Raw genomic sequence first — 15230 nt, forward strand, 5'->3', positions numbered from 1 at the left:
GGAGTGTTTAAGAATAGTTGTAATTAAGGGATGTCCGGGTGGCTCAGTAAATTCAGCGTCAAATTCAGCGTCCAACTCTCGATTTTGGCTCAGGTCATGATCTCATGGTTGGGAGATCAAGCCCCCAAGAAGGGCTCTGAGATGGGCTCTGTGCTGGGCACAGAGCCTGCTTAAGATTCTCTCATCCTCTCCTTCTGCCCCCTCCCCTGCTGGTGTGCACTCACGCACACACACTCTCTCTCTTTAAAAAAAAAAAAAAAAAAGAATACTTGCAATGAAGATGTTTCTAAAAACACTACTAGATAAGAAAGAACAATATAAAGACACTGAGCCCCACCCCCCAACCTCCCCCCACACCACGCCTAAAAAAGAGAGAACGCGAGAAAGACAATGAATTAATGAGATACCAAGAGAGTCAGAGACTGGACAGAAATGCCCCAAGGCAAAATAAGAAAGACACTGCTTAGGGGGCTGAGTAAATTCTCTGCTCTTTAAAGGAAAAGCAATATACATGTATTCCAACTGTCAACCCCCAAATAGCCTCTCTAGTGCTGTTTTTATAGAGCATCTGCCATGTGCCAGGTATTGTGTTAAACCAATGAAAGGAAAACAGTGAACTTTTACAAGTGATAGTAATCTAAGAACGAGTTCTACCACTCTCTAAAGGACACAACTGTCCCTTTAGATTCTCTGCTTGACCCACTTGATCCTTTGGGTGACCAAACAATAGCATTCAAAATAAATAAAACTGTTGGTCAGTTCTCCCAAGTTACTAGTACCGGAAACTAGTGAAATCCGCATACATTTAAGATATTTAAAATTTTTTCTGATGCTTAAATGAAGGGGATACTGGGATATTAAGTGTTACTTGTGTTTGTGTATACATATGAGTGTGTAAACATACAGGACAACAGCTGCCTGAGAGGTGGAGGGATTTTACACACTGCTGTGTTAGAGTCTAAGAGCAGAGACAACATTGTTTTTCCCTTTTTGAAAATGTACTTTGCATTCTAAAAAATGAAAAAAAAAATTAATACAAATAGGGAGAGACTCATCTTTGTGTCCTCACAGCGCTTGGTAAGAGCTTTGCATACTGTAGGGAGCTGATGCTTGCAAATTCAGATTATGAACTATGATGAGACGATCTGTACTTTCATAAGAGATCTGACCACTGCTCAAAAAAGAATGAACTGGGGGCTTTTGCTTCTGAAAAGGTAGAGTTGAAGGGCTTTTTCCTACTCCCACTAATAGTGGTATAAAAAATATGGACACTATATACAACATAAACATAAATAAACATCTGAAAGGTGGGGACAGGAAAGCAGACTGGCTAGGGACTTTGGAACCTGAGGAATGGCACAGTTATGAGTTTGCTCAATTTTCTTTTTGCCTCAGATATCCTAGTCTTGGTGCTGGAGAAACCGGAAACCCAGAAATGCCAATGAATGCAGGCAGGGGAAAAAAAAAAAAAAAAGCCCAACAATGAAAAAGAGCCTGGTCTCTCCAGCCAAAGAACCAGGAAAGGTGCGTGCAGCCTAGCAAAACAGTAAAGGTTTAGCCGAAAACATTCTACTCCAGTCAACCACCACAGAAAAACTGCAGCCATCATATACCCACAACAAAGGCTGAAATAAGAGCCCAGACTTCTATTTTTGCTTGGCAGTAATGAGGTGTCCCCACGAACTCTCCACACTGCTGGAGTGTCAGAGATCAGGTAGGGAGCTACAGGCAGCAAAGAGCCAGCCTCTCCCATTGTATCATTAAGGAAACAGAAATCCCCTTCTCTTCAGGGACCCAAAAGAGGCCCAGTGGGGAAACCTGAACTTTTACTCCCACCTGGAAGTAATGAGATAGTACCTCCACCACCCCTGCTAACACAGTGTCAACAAAGGCCAACTAAAACAGATCTAAATAAGATCCAGAGTCTCATAACACCCCAAATGTCCAGGTTTTAATAAAAAAAAAAAAAAAAAAAAAAACCACTGGTCATACTAAGAACCAGGAAAATCTGAAATTGAATAAGAAGAGACCATCAACTGATGCCAACATCAAGACGATAAACTTTAAAGTAACCATCATAGGGGTGCCTGGGTGGCTCAGTCAGTTAAGTGTCCGACTTTGGCTCAGGTCATGAATTCAGGGTTCGTGAGTTCAAGCCCCACATCAGGCTCTGTACTGACAGTTCAGAGCCTGGAACCTGCCTCGGATTCTGTGTCTCCCTCTCTCTCTGCCCCTTCCCCACTCAGGCTCTGCCTCTCTCTGTCTCAAAAATAAACATTAACATTTTTTTTTAAATTTTTAATAAAAAAATAAAATAAACCATCATAAAATGCTTCAATGAGCAATATAAACACACTTGAAACAAATGAAGAATTAAAAGTCTCAGCAAAGTAATAGAAGGTATAAAAAACCAAAGGGAAGTTTTAGAATGTAAAAAAATACAATAACTGAAGTAAAAAACTCAATAGATGAGCTCAACAGCAAAATGGAGGGGACAGAAGAAGGAATCGAATCAGTAAACATGAAGACAGAACATAAAAATTACTTAATTTAAACAATCTGAGAGAAGTTAGATTGAAAAATATTATACAGAGCCTCAGGGACTGTGGGACTATAACAAATTATCTAACACACCTGTCACTGGAGTCCTAAGGAGAGGAGAAAGAGGGTAGGAGTGAAAAAGTATTCAAAGAAATGTCTGAAAACTTCCCAAATTTGGCAAAAGACATAAGGCAACAGATTCAAAAAGAATAAATCCCAGGGGCACCTGGGTGGCTCAGTTGGTTGAGCGTCTGACTTTGGCTCAGGTCATGATCTCACTCCTCATGGGTTCGAGCCCCGTGTCAGGCTCTGTGCTGACAGCTCAGAGTCTGGAGCCTGCTCTGGATTCTGTGCCTTTCTCTGACCCTCCCCTACTTGTGCTTTGTCTCTCTCTCAAAAAATAAATAAAAACATTAAAAAATGTATTTTAAAAAAAGAATAAACCCCAGAAAGGATAAACCTAAGGAAATCCATGCCAACAAAAGTAACAGTCAAACTTAAGAAAACTAAAGACAGAAAAAATCTTGAAAGCAGCGGAAAATAATACAGAGGGGGGAAAACAATTCAAACGACAGCAAATTTCTCACAGAAACATGGAGGCCAAAAGGAAGCACGCTTTTGAAGTGCTAAGAGAAAAGAACTGCCAACCCAGAATTCTGTATTTTCAGCAAAAATATCCTTCAAAAAGGAAAGGAAAATTAAAACATATTTAGATGAAGAAGACTAAAAGAATTTGTTGTCAGCACACCTGCTCTAAGAGAATGGCTAAAGGAAGTTCTCTAAACAAAAAGGAAATGATAAAACAAGGAAACTTGGGAAACAAAAACAAACTCAAAGAGAATAAAAACATGGGAAAATACAATAGACTATACTTCTCATGAGTTTTGTAAGTCATGTTGGATGACTGAAGTTACTAGAACATTTCTGATACTCTCAATGTATTTAGAGGAAATATTTAAGACAATTAGTAATGGCGGGTACAGAGATGTAAAGGCAGGTAAAGTTTCAATGCTTCACTTGAAATGGTAAAATCCTGTCTCCAGGAAACTGATAAATCATAAATATGCACAAACATAGATGCACATACATGCATATATAAGTATGCATATGTACACAGGTGTATACTAGAGCAACCACTGAAAAAGCTATACAAAGAGATACATTCAAAAACACCATATGTAAATACAAATGGACTTCTAAAAGATGTCTGAATTATTCACAGGAATGCAGGAAAAAAGAAAACAGAATTTTAGTGCTCACTTTGGCAGCACATATACTAAAAATTAGAACGATACAGAGAAGATTAGTGTAGCCACTGTGCATGGATGTCACAAATTGGTGAAGCGTTCCATATTTAAAAAAATAAATAAATAAAGAAGAAAGAAAACAGAATAAACAGAAAACAAAAAGTAAAAGACCATATTAAGCCCTAACATATCAATGATTACAGTAAATGTAAACGGTCAAAATACATAAAGACAGAAATTGATAAAGTGGATAAAACACACGACCCAATTATTTACTTTCTACAAGAAATTCACACCAAATATAACAATATAGGTATAGGGGCGCCTGGGTGGCTCAGTCAGTTAAGCGGCTGACTTCAGCTCAGGTCATGCATGATCTCTTGGTCTGTGAGTTCGAGCCCCGTGTCGGGCTCTGTGCTGACAGCTCAGACCCTGGAGCCTGTTTCAGATTCTGTGTCTCCCTCTCTCTGACCCTCCCCTGTTCATGCTCTGTCTCTCCCTGTCTCAAAAATAAATAAAATGTTAAAAAAATTAAAAAACAAACAAATATAGGTATATTGAAAGTAAATGAATAAATATACCATGCAAACATTAATCAAAAAAAAAGAGTAAGTTATATTAATATCATAAGCAGACTTCAAAGCAAAGAAAATTTCCAAAGATGGAGAAAAACATTACATAATGATAAAAGAATACATCTACCAAGAAGACATAAAACTAAATGTATATGCACTAAATAATAGGGGTGTAAAATAGGTGAAGCAAAATTGATAAAGTGAAAGGAGAAATAGACAAATCCACAAAATTACAGTTCAAAACTTCAACATCACTCTTAACAATTGATGGAAAACTGGCAAAGATACAGGAGATCCTAACATCACTATCTACAAAAATAGGTAATCAACATTTATAGAACACTCCATCCAACAACAGAGTTCCTTTCAAGCACTGACAGAACATACAGGCAAGATAGACGTGGGTCATAAAACAAACCTCAACAAATTTTAAAAATGCACACAGGGGCGCCTGGGTGGCTCAGTCGGTTGAGCGCCGACTTCGGCTCAGGTCACGATCTCGCGGTCCGTGAGTTCGAGCCCCGCGTCGGGCCCCTGTGCTGACAGCTCAGAGCCCGGAGCCTGTTTCAGATTCTGTGTCTCCCTCTCTCTGACCCTCCCCCATTCATGCTCTGTCTCTCTCTGTCTCAAAAATGAATAAAAAAAAAAAAAAAATGCACACAGAGTGTGTTCTGGGACCACAATGTAATCAAAATAGAAATTAATCAAAGAGAGGCACTAAAAACCTCCAAACACTTAAAAATTAAACAACACACTTTTAAATAATCAATGAGTCAAAAAGGAAGTCTCAAAGGAAATTTAAAAATACACTGAACTGAATAAAAAGGAAAACCTATCAAAATTTGTGAGACACAGCTAAAGTAGTGCTAAGAGGTAAATTTACTGCACCAAATGCTATCATTAAAAAAGAGGAAAAGTCTGGGGCGCCTGGGTGGCGCAGTCGGTTAAGCGTCTGACTTCAGCCAGGTCATGATCTCGCGGTCCGTGAGTTCGAGCCCCGCGTCAGGCTCTGGGCTGATGGCTCAGAGCCTGGAGCCTGTTTCTGATTCTGTATCTCCCTCTCTCTCTGCCCCTCCCCCGTTCATGCTCTGTCTCTCTCTGTCCCAAAAATAAATAAAAAACGTTGAAAAAAATTAAAAAAAAAAATAAAATAAAAAAGAGGAAAAGTCTCAAAATAATAACTTAAGCTCACATGTCAAGAAACTAGAAAAAGAAGAGCAAAAAACAAAAACAAACTGAAAACAAACAAAAAACCCAAAGCAGACAGGAGGAAGGAAATAATAGAAATCAATGAAACTAGGAACATAAAAGTAATAGAGGAAATCAATGAGATCAAATTTTAGTCCTTTCAAAAGATCAACAACATTGACAAATCTCTACCAAAACAACAAAGAAAAAACTAGACAAGAGACATATTACTAATATCAAGAATCAGATAGGAAATATCACTATAGACACTATGGACATCAAAAAAATAAACAATGGAATACTATAAACAACTCTACACCCATAAATGTGACAATGTAGGTAAAATGGTCAATTCCTCAAAAAACACTACCACAATTCAACCCAATATGAAACATGTAATTTAAACAATCTTATAACTAAATTTCCTATTAAGAAATTTTCATTTGTAATTTTAAAACTCTGAAATCTCCAAGTCCAGATGGTTTCACTGGAGGATACTACCAAACATGTAAAAAGGAATTAACACCAATTACACACAATCTCTTTCAAAAAATAAAAGAGGAGGAAATAATTCCAAATTCATTTTATGAAACTAATATTACCCTGATATTAAACCCAGAAAACTGTAGACCAATAATACTCATGAATTTATATGTGAAAATCCTTAACAAAATATTAGTAACTAGAAATCAGCAATATAATAAAAAGAATTAGACATCATAACCAAATGAGATTTATTCCAGGATGCAAGGCTGGCTTAACATAGTAAAATCAACCACTATAATCCATGATATTAAAAGGCCAAAAAAAATGATATCAATTAATGCAGAAAGGGTGTCTGACAAAATTCAACCCTGCTTCATGATAAAAATTTCAGCAAAATAGGACCAGAGGTGAACTTCGTCAATTAGAGGAAGAGCATCTACAAAAAGCCTACAGTTAACATCATACTTAATGGTTAAAGACTGAATGCCTTCTCTCTAAAATCAGGAACAAGGATGTCTGCTCTCACAACTATTTTTCAACACATTACTGGAAGTTCTACTCAGTGCAACAAGGCAAGAAACAGAAATAAAAGGTATAAAGATAGGAAAGGAAGAAACAAAACTACTCCTATTTACAGATGGCAAAATCATCTACATGAAAAATCCTGAGGAGCCCACCAAAAAAACCTTCTAGAACTATTGAGTTCAACAAGGTTGCAAGACATAATATCAACATACAAAAATCAATGTACTTCTATATACTAGCAAGAACACATAGAAACCGAAATTAAAAATACAATACCATTTACAATCACACCAAAAAAAAGATCCCAATAAAGCTATAATTTTTAAAATAAAATACTTATAAATCTAACAATACATGTACAGACTTCTATGCTGAAAACTACAAAACACTGCTGAAAGAAGTCAAAAAAGTTTTAAATGAGAAAATACATCATGTTCACAGATTGGATAACTCAACATAGTAAAGATGTTAATTCTCCACCAAACTGACATAAGGGTATCATGTAATTCCTATAAAAATATCAGAATGACAGTTTGTAAAGATAGAGTATTCTAAAATTTATATGGGAAGGCAAAGAAACTAAGATAGCTAAAACAACTTTGAAAAGGAATAAAGTGGAAGGAACCATGCCATTCCGTTTCAAGACTTATTATATAGCTACGGTAGTCAAGATTGTGTGGTATTGGCAGAGGAACAGACACACAGATCAATAGAACAGAAGAGAGAACAAAGAAATAGATCTACAGTAGTACAGCTAAATTATTTTCAACAATGGTGCAAAGCAATTCAATGGAGGGAGGACAATTTTTTCAATATTTGGTGCCAAAGCAATGGATAGCTATAGAAAAAAAAAATTATTGACCCAAACCTCACACCTTACATAAAAGTCAATTCAAAATGGATCATAAATGTAAATCTAAGAAGTAAAACTATAAAAATGGAAGAAAATGTAAGAGAAGATCTTCAGGACTTGGGGATGAGTTCTTAGACATGACACCAAAAGCATAATCCACAAAAATCAGTAAATTAGATTTCATCAAATTAGAAACATTCGATCTGCAAAAGCTCACGTGAAAAGGAGAAAGAACATGGACAATCCAGCGACTGGAAGAAAATATCTGTAGGCCACATATCTGATAAGGGTCTCTGTATATCTAGAATTTATAAAGAATTCTCAACAGTAAAACTCAACAGTAAAAAAAATCCAGTTAGAAAATGGGCAAAGTACATGAACAGACATTTCACCAAAAAGAATATACAGATGGCAAATAAGCACATGAAAAGATGTTCAGCATCACTAACAAGTCAGGGATAGTAACTTAAGATCACAATAAGATAATGCTCTATACCTGTGAAAACACCTAAGATTTTTTTTTAAAGTGAATGCTGTCAAGGCACACAGAGGAAGTGGATCTCTCATACATTACAGGTAAGACTATAAAATGGTAGAGTCGCTCTGGAAAATAGTTTGGCAGTGTCCTTTACTTTTATTTATTTATTTTTTTGGCAGTGTCTTAAAATTAAACATGCAAGGGCACCTGGGTGGCTCAGTCGGTTAAGCATCTGATTCTTGATTTCAGCTCAGGTCATGATCTCAAGGTTTTGAGATTGAGCCCCATGTCAAGTTCTGCGCTGACAGCATAGAGCCTGCTTGGGATTCTCTCTCTCCCCTCTCTCTCTCTCTGCCTCTCCCCTTGCTTGTGCTTCTCTCCCTCTCTCTCTCTCAAAATAAATAAACTTTAAAAAACAAAACTAAACATGAAATTAACATATGATCTATCAATCACACTCCTGGGCATTTATCCCAGAGAAATGAAAATTTACATCCACACAAAACCCTGTGTACAACTGTTCATAACAGCTTTATCTGTAATGGCCAAGAACTGGAATCAACCAAAAATTCTACAAATACTGAATGGTTAAATAAAACATTAGATTCATACCACAGAATACTACTTAGCAGTAATAAGAAATGAACTACTGAAATTCAGAACAACTTGGATGGATCTCAAGAGCACTGTGTTGAGTGAAAAAAAAAAAAAACAACAAACCTCAAAAGGTCACATACCGTAGAAATCCTTTCTTTCTTTTTTTTTTTTTTAACGTTTATTTATTTTTGAGACAGAGAGAGACAGAGCATGAACGAGGGAGGGTCAGAGAGAGGGAAACACAGAATCTGAAACAGGCTCCAGGCTCTGAGCTGTCAGCACAGAGCCCGATGTGGGGCTCGAACCCACGGACCGCGAGATCGTGACCTGAGCCAAAGTCAGACGCTTAACCAACTGAGCCACCCAGGCACCCCCCGTAGGAATCCTTTCATGTAACATTCCCAAAATGACAAAATTACAGAGATGGAGAAATGACTAGTAGTTGCTAAGGGTTAGAGATGGTGGGGAGGAGGGGAATGGTTGCGATTATTATAAGGGAGAGCAAAAGATCTTTGTGGTGATGGAATAATTTTGTATTTTGCGACGGTGGTGATAGGAATCTACATTAAGTGCTAAAATGGGCATGAAGCTATACATACTTTAAATCAATGCTGATTTCCTGGATTTGATATTGTACTATACCTAAGTGAGATGTAACCAATGGGGGGGAAAGTAGGGTAAAGGGCATATGGGACCACTCTGTACTATCTTTGCAATTTCCTAAAACTGGAATTATTTTTTTTATTTTTTTATTGTTTTAATGTTTTTTTTTAACGTTTTATTTATTTTTGAGACAGAGAGAGACAGAGCATGAAAGGGGGAGGGGCAGAGAGAGAGGGAGACACAGAATCAGAAGCAGGCTCCAGGCTCTGAGCCATCAGCCCAGAGCCCGATGCGGGGCTCGAACTCACGGACCACGAGATCGTGACCTGAGCCGAAGTCGGATGTTGAACCGACTGAGCCACCCAGGTGCCCCTGGAATTATTTTTAAATAAACTTTGAAGAATAAAGTATTAACTTCAGATCTTTATATCACTTACTTAAATTATGCTCCCACTTGCTTTTTATGTGTAAGCATCATTTTAAAATATCTCTATAAGTAGGGGCTCTGGATGGCTCAGTCAGTTAAGCGCCTGACTTCCACGCAGGTCATGCTCTCGTGGTTTGTGGGTTTGAGCCCTGTCTCGGGATCTGCACTGACAGCGGGGAGCCTGCTTGGGATTCTCTCTCTGCCCCTTCTCCACTCATGCTTTCTCTTTCTCTCAAAATAAATAAACTTTAAAAATAAAATAAAATAAAATAAAATAAGCATCTCTATAAGTAGATCAATAATCTTTTCTGCTAATTAACTGTAGTTTCAATGATTTCTGCTTGAATGTTGAAAAACATGTTTTATAGTGAGCAGCTCCATAACTACATGACATTTCCAAACTAGAAGGTATTCTAATCTCAGAATTAATTAAAATAAAAGCTATCTGCATTTAACTAGTATTCAGTTCAAAAAACAAGAGGTAGTGGGACGCCTGGGTGGCTCAGTTAATTATCTGCCTTCGGCTCAGGTCATGATCTTGTGATTCGTGGGTTCCAACCCTGTGTCGGGCTCTGTACTGACAGCTCGGAGCCTGGAGCCTGCTTCAGATTCTGTCTCCCTCTCTCTCTGCCTCTCCCCCACTCACAATCTATCTGTCTGTCTGTCTCTCTGAAAAACACATAAACATTAAAAAAAATTTTTTTTTTTTTTACATTTTATTTATTTTTGAGAAACAGAGTGAGACAAAGCATGAGCGGGGGAGGGGCAGAGAGAGAAGGAGACACAGAATCCGAAGCAGGCTCCAGGCTCTGAGCAAGCGGTCAGCACAGAGCCTGATGCGGGGCTCGAACCCACGAACCGCGAGATCGTGACCTGAGCTGAAGCCGGACGCTCAACCGACTGAGCCACCCAGGTGCCCCTAAAAAAATTTTTTTTAATAAATAAAGAAACCAGTAGTAATGGTATAAATCTGAAAAATCATGCCACAATAATAAAAAAAATGTATTATCGATTATACAAAGACAAAAGCACCCTCAGAGTACTCGCACAAAGACAATAGTCTCTTCCAGGTCCTCCCGGCTCCCTCTACAAGCCAGTAGACTGGCTTCCTAACCTAACACCATGCCTGGCACACATGAGAAGCCTTCAGTAAAAACTGTTAAGCAAACGAATGAATGACCTAACAGCTGCCTTATTTTTGCCCACTGAAACAAGAAATGTGGGTTTTCAGATCTTGTCATCTCCTAATCTGTATTTTGAACACTTTTCCACAATAAATTTCAACTTGGAGAGAAAAAGACATTTATACAGATGGAATTTTTCTGAAGTAGAAACTGAATTAGTAATCAAATATACATACCCAAGTCACTGCTACCACGCTTTATAAAAATTACATTTTAATCTGCCTCCCCCATTTCCTAAATCCTCTTCTCAGCATCTATTTATAAACTGCTCGTGTCATAGATTATCCCTATTCTACCAGCAAAGACTTTGTCCTTAGCTGGAGGCCACCCTTGCTTGTTCCCATTGTTTTTTTTTTTTCCTCACCCTTAGCCCACCCCCAAATCCCTACCACAAATGCTCCTCCCCCTCCTCCTCCAAAAAAGAGGGAAAGAAAAAGCATGAGAGAAAAACAGCATTAAACGACCAGACCATGACCAAGCCTTGCAAAACAGTAATGCAAACAAACAACGAATTTCATTGGGCACACAAATACTCAAACACAAGTCTTCACCATGAGGCATATTACCCACTCCTCAAATACACAATGCAGAAAACAAAACTGGGTTAGTCACCCTTATTGAATTCATCTTCAACTTGAGAACCGGTAACCTAATGTGTAGATTACTCAGGATCCTCTGTTCCATGTTTCTTGGGGATGGTATGGGGATAGGGAGGGTACACATAACTCTGAAATGAGTTAAAAAGAGTAGGGGACTGAACTTGATAGCGACTAACATTACGTGCGAGGCACTGTGCTAGGAACTTTTAAACTGATAATGTTATTTACTGTTCAAAACTATCTATGAGGTAGGCATGATCTACACTGGACAGGTAGGAAAACTAAGATATAAGCGAGAGAGCCAGGTTTCAAACCCAAACTTCCTTACTGAAAACATCTGAAAGCCTATACAATCTTTTCAATATACTCTGCCTCTCTAAATCCAATTTTGGGGATCACAGCTACCCTATTTGTTTTCTCTTTCTCCTAGAGCATTACTACTCAACTAATCAGAGACCTGTTAATAGAAGAAGCAGAGGCCTAGGGTCACACTTGTTACAATTACTCCTTACTCGCTGTGTTACTTTGAATAAGCCAATTTTCCTCTCTGACCCTCCATCACCTTTTGGATGCAGCTTGTTTCTGAGGCTCTTTCTGGGAATAAAACTTTCGGACTCCAAGATGTCTTCTGTGTTGTAAAGACAAACAGAGCTATAACCGCATTGTCTACAATGTATTTTCCAGAGCAGACTCTATTATATCGATTTAATTCTATTTACCAATATGAAACCACCTTCAATTATTTACATTTTAATTTTACTAAAATTACCTTTATCGGGATTAATTCCTTTGTAAAATTTAATTAAGATTTACCCTATCCATTGGTCTGAGCTTTACTTTTTTGTTCTGACCATGTAACAAATGTCACCAAATACTTTTCGCCACTAGGAATAATTCTTTTGTGGTTTTGATTTCTAAAAACCTCATTTTTCCCAGAGTGCTTTATCCTTCTCTCTCTGGAGGTCTAGAGGTAAGCCTGTGATGGACACAAATGTACATCACCTCCTACATCTAATGTTCGGAAAAGCTGGTCCAGTGCACCCAGTATTTGGTAAACCAAGTCGTATAATTTCGGCATGGTAAGGGAAGTTTGCAATTAAAATTAAACAGTACTCAGACCGGGGCTTCGTGGATAATCAAGGATAATCAAGGAAATCGTCCCCTCTCTCATTTGGACACACCCCTTCTCTTCCCACCGGGAGCAGCGCTCCACGCGCCATCAGTCAGTTTAGGGTTCCAGCAGGCGCGCCCCGGCTGTCCCCGAGTCCAGAGAGCCGCCCGGGGAAGAAAGGGGGACAGGCGACTCCGGGAAGACCCACGAAACCGGGTGGGGCTAAGTCGGGCCTGAGGGCGGGGCGGGCCCGGGGCCGCCTCCACCTCCAGGCCCGCCCTGCGCCACACCCGACCCCGCCTGCTTTCCGCTAACGGGCCGGGGCACCCGACTCCGCCCGCCAGCCCTCACCTCGCCCCGACGGCGGCCTCCGGGAGTCGGCGCCCGCCCGTCGCGCCGCCTCACCGCCGTACCACCCGCCGCCTCCTCTGCAACCTCAGCCCACCGGGCGGACCCGGCCCAGGTCACTGGCGGCCCAGGCGCAGGTAGGCGATGGTGCGCATGCGCGAATCTTGAATCTCTATTTGCAGCTGCTAAGCGACACCCGCACCCGAACCGGCCAATCCTGGAGTGGCTTCCCCGCCCAGTCCCGGAGGAGTCCCGAATTAGCTAGTTCTTAAAGGGCTGCCACCCAAATGCACAGGGGGAGTGGCAGGGGCGCGCGCTCCTCCCAGCTTTCTTCCCATCTGCTGGCTCTCACCCGCTTGGGTTTGACGTCCAAGCGTGTAATTCCCACGTCCGGAGGTGCGAGGAAACTTCTGGGTCTAAGCTCGATTCCTCCTGGGGTAGAGAACTGACGTGCGGAGACAGGGAGGTTCTGCGTAAGTCCGCGACACGCCCCCGCTGTGGGTTCTGCAGTCTGCGCAGCTGGGCGGGAAGTCCGAGATAGGCAAACCAAAGAGCACAGCCTCCTGCCAGCCTGGATGAGGTGCTAAAGTCCGACCCTGGAGGGACACACCCCAGTCTGGGGGTGGAGGCACTCACAGGTGTCACACGGACGAATGGCCCAACGCAGGGAAGCGGAACTCGCCCATTTGTTTTTCGCCCAACAAATTTTGAGCACCTGCTGTGTGCCAGGCACTAGGCCTGGCGGTGGGGACACAGTGAGGAACTCCTGACACTAAACACTATGTTAAGAGAAGGCAGAGCGAAAGCACTCATCAATTAAACAATTACACAACATGTGTTGAAATACAAACTGAGATGTGTGCTCTTCCGAGAGGAACAAGGTTTTTGAGAGAAGTTACAGGAGCTTCTGGTCTGAACTTGGGAGCCCGAGGAGGCTTCCTTGAGAACGTGACACTGTAGCTGACTGGTTGCTCACTAGGCAAAGGGGAAAAAAAGAGTGTTTCAGACAGAGGGCGGTTTGTGTATAAAGAACAAGAAGGCGGCAGGGCTCCTTTAGACGGATGAAAAGAAAGAGGTGGTGCATGAGGAGCTAGTGTTTAACAGGCACAGAATTTCAGCTGGAGAATATGAAAAAGTTCTGGAAATGAATGGTGGTGATAGCTGCACAATAATGTAAATTTTTAAATGTCACAGAACATTTAAAAATGGCTAAGATGGTACATTTTAAGTTATGCATATTTTGCCACACCAAAAAAAAAAAAAAAAGACAAGAAAAGGAACTGAGAGTTTAGAGAGTAAGGAATAGGGTGAGAGCCACTAGAGAGAATAGAAGAGCTAAGACCAGGTAAGACCTTTGTAGGCCATGCTAGAAAGTTTAGGACAGTGGGAAACTGATAAAATTTATCTTGTGTAAAATCACTTTGGCTGCTGAAGTTAAGATCAAAATGAAAAAGGCTCATAGAAGCTCTGGTAGGACCGGCTGGGAAGCCAATGCAGTCGTCTGGGCAAAAGACGATGAAGCTGGAGCTCGCTTAGACTTGGACTGGAGCGATGGTGAAGAGGAGGAGAACTGGGCAGTCTGCAGAGACATGGAGGAACAAAATCAACAAGACGTGGTGACGAATTGGATGTGAAAGACTAACGAAGTGGCTTCAAGGATAATGCCACTGTTCAGCCTTGAGTGAATGCGTGGATAGTGGAGGGGTTCCTAGATACAGAGAAACTGGAAGAGGGTCTGATTTTGGAAAGAAAAATGATCTCTAGTTCTATCTCAGACAAGTTGAATTTGAGGTAGCCTAGAGACTTCCGGTCCAGAAGTCAATGTAGGCAGTTGAATGTACAGGTACAGGTCTGGGCTAGACATCAACTTTTGAAAGTCATCACCACATGGGGGGAAACTGAAGCAGGCCTTACATAGCCAGAGAAAAATTACAAAATGAAAACAGATGACCTCCAGGGATCCCCACCTCCTGGTATTCACACTCTTGCGTGGTCTCCTCCACATTGAGTCAGGGTTGGCCTGTGTGACAAGTGATCATGAGGCTAGGTCATAAAAGGCACAAAAGATAAAAGCAATGAGATTTGATTGGTAACAGAGATTGAAACCTCCTCACTGAATGTGAGGGAACCACTGGGATTCCCTCTCCAAGTGTATTCGCAGGTGAATGAAGACCTGTTCTTGTCACCACAGGTCATGAAAACAAAACTCTGGCTTAAATGGGGAAGGAAAAAAAATGGGTGCCAGACCCACAAAAACCAAGAGTTTTTTAATGTGGAGCCTCAGGCTCTCAAAACCTGCTATGTGAGTGCTTTATAATAGGGCTTTGTGCTCTCTGACGGGTGCAGCTAGAGTGGCTCAGGCACCATAGTGGATTGGGCCACAGGGGTAAGATGCGGTATCTGGAGTCCTAGCCCTCCTCTCCAATCATTGGTCATTTTGACTCCAGGCTCCAGAGATTTTCTTTTCC

At 40.6% G+C, this 15230-nt stretch overlaps 1 protein-coding gene and 2 non-coding genes across 7 annotated transcripts in view; 1 reads left to right on the forward strand and 2 right to left on the reverse strand.

The window, feature by feature from the left end:
* SEC22C (SEC22 homolog C, vesicle trafficking protein) overlaps nt 1-15230 on the reverse strand; it is a 35306-nt gene that overhangs the window by 19687 nt on the left and 389 nt on the right. Inside the window, exons 1-2 of one of the 5 annotated variants that reach the window (XM_058729578.1) lie at nt 12766-13087; nt 11866-11931 (exon numbers count right to left, since the gene is read on the reverse strand). The gene's annotated coding sequence lies outside the window, so the exon portion shown is untranslated. Of the gene's footprint in view, nt 1-11865; nt 11932-12765; nt 13088-13114; nt 14926-15230 lie in introns of those variants that run through there. The other 4 variants (XM_058729573.1, XM_058729576.1, XM_058729577.1 and 1 more) reach the window with 4 other exon arrangements.
* On the forward strand, nt 3794-3899 carry LOC131513270 (U6 spliceosomal RNA). The gene has a single exon (XR_009262499.1). It is a non-coding gene; the product is annotated as a U6 spliceosomal RNA (small nuclear RNA).
* Nucleotides 8775-8859, reverse strand: TRNAQ-UUG (transfer RNA glutamine (anticodon UUG)). Its single transcript has one exon. It is a non-coding gene; the product is annotated as a tRNA-Gln (tRNA).

The sequence above is a fragment of the Neofelis nebulosa genome, chromosome 5 (genome assembly GCF_028018385.1).
Source record: "Neofelis nebulosa isolate mNeoNeb1 chromosome 5, mNeoNeb1.pri, whole genome shotgun sequence".
Classification (NCBI taxonomy): Eukaryota; Metazoa; Chordata; class Mammalia; order Carnivora; family Felidae; genus Neofelis; species Neofelis nebulosa.